The sequence below is a fragment of the Triticum urartu genome, chromosome 4A, assembly GCF_056163025.1.
Source record: "Triticum urartu cultivar PI428250 chromosome 4A, HENAU_Tu73, whole genome shotgun sequence".
In the NCBI taxonomy this organism is placed as follows: domain Eukaryota; kingdom Viridiplantae; phylum Streptophyta; class Magnoliopsida; order Poales; family Poaceae; genus Triticum; species Triticum urartu.
The window spans coordinates 100,656,584-100,663,976 of record NC_141876.1 but is presented as its reverse complement, the minus strand read 5'-3'; positions in this window follow the sequence as shown (position 1 = coordinate 100,663,976).

Genomic DNA, 7,393 nt, shown 5'->3' with positions numbered 1-7,393 from the left:
GACAGTAATTCGTTTACCCACCGTAATACTTATGCTCTTGAGAGAAGCCACTAGTGAAACCTATGGCCCCCGGGTCTATCTTCCATCATATTAATCTTAGTTATTTCATTTGCTGTTTATTTTACTTTGCATATTTATTTCTATTTATCATAAAAATACCAAAAATATTATCTTATCATATCTATCAGATCTCACTCTCATAAGTGACCGAGAAGGGCTTGACGACCTCTTTATCGCGTTGGTTGCGAGGTTATTATTTGTTTGTGTAGGTGCGTGGGACTTGAGCGTGATATCCTACTGGATTGATACCTTGGTTCTCAAGAACCGAGGGAAATACTTACATTGCTTTACTGCATCACCCTTTCCTCTTCAAGGGGAAACCAACGCAGTGCTCAAGAGGTAGCAAGGCATACTAGGGACACTCTGTTTTGTCTATGTATTCACACACATGTACTAAGTTTCCGATTAATACAATTCTAGCATGAATAATAAACATTTATCATGATATAAGTAAATATAAATAACAACTTTATTATTGCCTCTAGGGCATATGTCCTTCTGTCTCCCACTTGCACTAGAGTCAATAATCTAGATTACATAGTAATGATTCTAACACCCATGGAGTCTTGGTGTTGATCATGTTTTGCTCATGGAAGAGGCTTAGTCAACGGGTCTACAACATTCAGATCCGTATGTATCTTGCAAATCTCTATGTCTCCCTCCTTGACTTAATCGCTGATGGAATTGAAGCATCTTTTGATGTGTTTGGTTCTCTTGTGAAATCTGGATTCCTTCGCCAAGGCAATTGCTCTAGTATTGTCACAAAAGATTTTCATTGGACCCGATGCACTAGGTATTACACCTAGATCGGATATGAACTCCTTCATCCAAACTCCTTCATTTGCTACTTCCGAAGCAGCTATGTACTCCGCTTCACACGTAGATGCCGCCACGACGCTCTGCTTGGAACTGCACCAACTTACAGCTCCACCATTCAAAATAAATATGTATCCGGTTTGTGACTTAGAATCATCCGGATCAGTGTGAAAGCTTGCATCGACGTAACCATTTACGACATGCTCTTTGTCACCTCCATAAACGAGAAATATATCCTTAGTCCTTTTCAGGTATTTCAGGATGTTCTTGACCGCTGTTTGGTGATCCACTCTGTAACACTCACAATGCGGCTATATCTCCCACATGTCGGGGCACGACTTAGAGGCATAACCGCATGGTAGGTTTGTCGCAAGAGGGGTAATCTTCACACAATCCCATGTACTAATAAGAAAGGGATACAGAGTTGGCTTACAATCGCCACTTCACACAAATAACAAGTAAAACATACATCATCCAGAGTACAATCAAGGTCCGACTACGGAACCAACATAAAAGAAGACAACCCCAAATTCTAGATCCCCGATCGTCCTAACTGAGCTCCACTACTGATCAACCGGAAAAGACATAAAACAATGATCAAGATCTTCAGCGAGCTCCACTTGAGCTCGGTTACGTCACCTGCACTGGTATCATCGGCACCTGCAACTGTTTGGAAGTATCTGTGAGTCATGAGGACTCAGCAATCTCACACCCGTGAGATCAAGACTATTTAAGCTTATGGGTAGAGTAAGGTAATGAGGTGGAGCTGCAACAAGCACTAAGCATATATGGTGGCTAACATACGCAAATAAGAGCGAGAACAGAAGCAACGCAACAGTCGGGAAGCTAGAAGTGATCAAGAAGTGATCCTGAAACTACTTACGTTCAAGCATAACACAAGACCGTGTTCACTTCCCGGAATCCGCCGAAAAGATACCATCACGGCTACACATGCGGTTGATGCATTTTAATTAAGTCAAGTGTCGAGTTCTCTACAACCGGACATTAAAAAATTCCCATCTGCCACATAACCGCGGGCACAGCTTTCGAAAGTTTATACCCTACAGGGGTGTCCCAACTTAGCCCATCACAAGATCTCACGTTCAACGAAGGATATTCCTTCTCCCGGGAAGACCCGATCAGTATCGGAATCCCGGTTACAAGACATTTCGACAATGGTAAAACAAGACCAGCAAAGCCGCCCGATGTGCCGACAATCCCGATAGGAGCTGCACATATCTCGTTCTCAGGGCAACACCGGATAGGTCAAGCTACAAGTAAAACTAGCCCTCAAGTTGCCCCAAGGTGGCCCCGCAGGCTGCCCGGTTCGGACCAACACTTAGAGAAGCACTGGCCGGGGGGGGGGGGGTTAAAATAAAGATGACCCTCGGGTTGGCCGACCCAAGGGAAGGGTAATAGGTTGTTAGACAAATATAAAACCAAGGTTGGGCCTTGCTGGAGGAGTTTTATTCAAAGCGAACTATCAAGGGGTTCCCATAACACCCAACTGTGTAAGGAACACAAAATCAAGGAACATAACACCGGTATGACGGAAACTAGGGCGGCAAGAGTGGAACAAAACACCAGGCATAAGGCCGAGCCTTCCACCCTTTACCAAGTATATAGATGCATTAATTAATAAGAGATATTGTGATATCCCAACATATCCATGTTCCAACATGGAACAAACTTCAACTTCACCTGCAACTAACCACGGTATAAGAGGGGCTGAGCAAAAGCGGTAACATAGCCAATCAAGGTTTGCTAGGAAGGTGGGTTAGAGGCTTGACATGGCAATATGGGAGGCATGATATAACAAGTGGTAGGTAGCATGACATAGCGATAGAGCGAACAACTAACAAGCAAAGATAGAAGTGATTTAGAGGGTATGGTCATCTTGCCCGAGATCCCGCAAGTCAGAAGAACGAGTCCATGAAGAAGACAAATGGACGTAGTTGAACGAATCCTCACAAAAACGACGTTATCGGAACTAACCCGAAGAAGCAACACCGGAAAGAAGCAAACAACATGGTAAACAACCATCACATAATCATGGCATGATGCACAACCAAGTATGATGCATGTCCGGTTTAATGAGGCATGTCATGGAAAAGTGCACAAACAATACTACAAATTAAGTGGGGCTCAATATGCAACGAGTTGCGTATTGACGAAACGCCACATCAATTATTTAGTTCTCTCTCATTTAGGAACCCAACAATATTAAATGTTGTTAAACATGGCAAGAGATGAAGCATAAGAAACTACCTATCTAAATAAGTTTAAATGAGGCCGGATATAACAAACAACAATTCCGGAAAAAATCCTCATATGCATATTATGAATTTGGTACTGTTCTGCCCTAAACCATATTTTAGAGTTGTCAAACATGCAAAGTAAATCCACCATGTTAAACTAGGCATTTTTCTACCCCATTTACATATAAAGTTTATTAAATTTGGAGCTACAGTTAATTAGTTATGAATTAAAGCATTTTAACATGGCAATAGGCAAATTTAAAAAAACAACATTTTAAACATTTTAAACATGCCTGAATGTAGGATATTACGAAACTAGACAAAATTCTAAGAATTTTTCATATTTAAAGTTTTTACATGTGATGCATGGTTGGTGAGTTAGGATATGCATGAAGCTTAGGGGGTTTTCTGCAAAACAGTTAAATCCTGGATAATAGGAAATTCGTTCTGTGGAGAAAAACGTGAAATGGGCCAAAACTTCTGGCCCGACAGAGCACAAGGGGCTGAAGGGGGGTCTCACCATGGGCTTGGCCCATGAGTTGGAGGGGAGGTCGCTGGGCCTGATGCATGCCGCGGTTGTGGGCCTGGTGCTGACGTGGCTCGGTCAACGCGAGCGGTCGCGGGATGAGTGACCTGCTCGTTGCTACTCGATGCAGCCAGCGGCGATGGAGATGGAAGCAGGGGCGCGATGCAAGGGCAGAGACCAGCGGGCGCGGCGCAGGGGGTATCCGGCAAGGTCAGCAAGGTGAGGACGACGGCGACCAGACGCGGGAGCACGCGAGGGAGGCACCTAGGTTCAGATCCGGCAGCCGGCGCCTTGATCTGAAGCAGAGGACAGCCATGGCCTGGGGTCTGCAGAAGAAACAGCTACTGGGTAGTCAACGAGGAGCGACGCGAGGGGAGGAAAAGGAAGACTCAAAGGCGCAGCTCGACGGCGGAGCTCACCTCTAGCGATGCGACGACGATAGGGAGGCAGCGGCAAGCTCCATGGGTGTCGACTCCTATCAAGAGAAACAGGGTAGAGATGAGAGGCGGGAAGGAGGAAACGAGAAAGGACGTGGAAGGTCATGGGCACGATGGGGTCCTGCGGGTGGTCGCCGGCGACGGCTGCCGGAGGAGGCTCGAGCAACGACGACGCGGTCGCCTTGGCCACAAGGACCGGGAGCTCCTCTCCCATCCATGTGTGGAAGACGAGCATGAGCGTGGGGCACGGGGTGATGGCTGGACAAGGGGATCCAGGGGAGGCTCCGGTAGGATCGTGGGGGTCTTGGAGTTTGGGCAGGTGGCTGCACTCGGGATCGAGCCTCCTGCTCGATCTGGAAGCAGGCATGAGGATGGATCGAAAGGAGGAGGTGGAGGCTGGATGGATCTGGACCAGGGAAGGATGAGGCTGGTGATTGGCTCACTGGTGATCCCGAGGGGAAAACAAAGAGGAGACAAGGTGGATGTTTTTGTGGCGGCGAGGAGGAAATGATTGATGGGATTTCCTAGCCTAGGGTTTGGGCTGATATATAGGGACAATAGGATTAGGTTTGGACCCTCCGATCAAAATCGGACGGTCTCGAATAAATAGGTTAGGGAGCCCAATTAACAAAACGGAGATGGTTTATAGATGTTTGGGGATGATCCGGACCCATCGGTGACAACTGAGTAGGTCGGGTTCGGGGAAGTTTTCGGACGCGCGTGAGGGGTCGACACACTGTGCACGGAGGGGTTAGGTGGCCTAGCGGTTGGTAGTGGACTGTGTAGAAGGGCTTGGACTGAGAGGAGAGAAGAGAAAGCGGCCCAGCAACAGTTTTCGGAGACCGAAAAGTCCGACGTTTGACCGGCTATATTGCCGCTATAGTTAACCGTTGGGCGTCAAACAGACTCCGAATGCGATGAAACTTAGCAGGCGACCTACGAACAACATAAAAACACCGCACGCCAACTTTCAACCCATTCCGAGAACATTTTCCTGCCACTTATAAAATAATATTTCGGACGTGCCGCGGGCGCGTGCAAGTGTGTATGGGCTCAGAATGGACAACATGGAGAACTGGGAGAACACGGACAAATGCAAGTTTTGAAAACATGATGATGCAATGCACATGATGACATGGCAAGATGCAACACGCAAGCAAATGACAAGGCAACAATAGCGAATAACTGGAAGACACCTGTCACATCGGACTCGAGGCACTACACACTCCTGGATTACTTTGGTATCTCCCGGTAAACTTATAGCAAGGCACACATCAAGTTTGGTACATAGCATTGCATAAATGATAGATCCTATGGCTGAGGCGTAGGGAATGACTTCCATTTTCTCTCTATCTTTTGTAGTGGTCGGGCATTGAGTCTGACTCAACTTCACACCTTGTAACACAGGCAAGAACCCTTTCTTTGACTGATCCATTTTGAACTTCTTCAAAACTTTATCAAGGTATGTGCTTTGTGAAAGTCCAATTAAGCGTCTTGATCTATCTCTATAGATCTTGATGCCCAATATATAAGCAGCTTCACGAAGGTCTTTCATTGAAGAATTCTTATTCAAGTATCCTTTTATGCTATCCAGAAATTCTATATTATTTCCAATCAACAATATGCCATCCACATATAATATTAGAAATGCTACAGAGCTCCCACTCACTTTCTTGTAAATACAGGCTTCTCCAAAAGTCTCTATAAAACCATATGCTTTGATCACACTATCAAATCGTATATTCCAACTCTGAGAGGCTTGCACCAGTCCATAAATGGATCGCTGGAGCTTGGACACTTTGTCAGCACCTTTAGGATCGACAAAACCTTATTGCATCATATACAACTCTTCTTTAAAAATCCATTAAGGAATGCAGTTTTGACATCCATTTGCCAAATTTCATAATCATAAAATGCAGCAATTGCTAACATGAATCAGACAGACTTAAGCATCGCTATGGGTGAGAAGGTCTCATCATAGTCAACTCCTTGAAGTTGTCGAAAACCTTTCGCAACAAGTCGAGCTTTGTTGACAGTAACATTACCGTCAACGTCAGTCTTCTTCTCGAAGATCCATTTATTCTCTATGGCTTGTCGGTCATCGGGCAAGTCAACCAAAGTCCACACTTTGTTCTTATACATGGATCCCATCTCAGGTTTCATGGCCTCAAGCCATTTCGCAGAATCTGGACTCATCATCGCTTCCTCACAATTCATAGTTTCATCATGGTCAAGTAACATGACCTCCAGAACAGGATTACCGTGTTGGAAATATGCCCTAGAGGCAATAATAAAATGGTTATTATTATATTTCCTTGTTCATCATAATTGTCTATTGTTCACGCTATAAGTATTAACAGGAAACCGTAATACATGTGTGAATACATAGATCACAACATGTCCCTAGTGAGCCTCTAGTTGACTAGCTCATTGATCAACGGATGGTTGTGGTTTCCTAACCATGGACATTGGATGTCGTCGATAACGGGATCACATCATCAGGAGAATGATGTGATGAACAACACCCAATCCAGAGCATAGCACAAGATCGTGTAGTTCGTTTGCTAGAGCTTTTCTAATGTCAAGTATCGTTTCCTTAGACCATGAGATTGTGCAACTCCTGGATACCGTAGGAGTGCTTTGGGTGTATCAAACATTGCAATGTAACTGGGTGACTATAAAGGTGTACTATAGGTATCTCCAAAAGTGTCTGTTGGGTTGGCACAAATCAAGACTGGGATTTGTCACTCTGTATGATGGATAGGTATCTCTGGGCCCACTCGGTAATGCATCATCATAACGAGATCAATGTGACTAAGGAGTTAGCCACGGGATCATGCATTACGGAATGAGTAAAGAGACTTGCCGGTAACGAGATTGAACGAGGTATGAGGATACCGACGATCGAATCTCGGGCAAGTAACATACCGATGGACAAAGGGAATTGTATACGGGATTGATTGAATCCCTGGCATCGTGGTTCATCCGATGAGATCATCATGGAACATGTGGGAGCCAACATGGGTATCCAGATCCCGCTGTTGGTTATTGGCCGGAGAGATGTCTCAGTCATGTCTGCATGGTTTCTGAACCCGTATGGTCTACACACTTAAGGTTTGGTGACACTAGAGTTGTTATGGGAAATTGTATGTAGTTACCGAAGGTTGTTCAGAGTCTCGGATGAGATCCCGAATGTCACGAGGAGTTCCAGAATGGTCCGGAGGTGAAGATTTATATATGGAAGTCCAGTTTTAGTCACCGGAATAGTTTCGGGGGTTATCAGTATTGTACCAGGA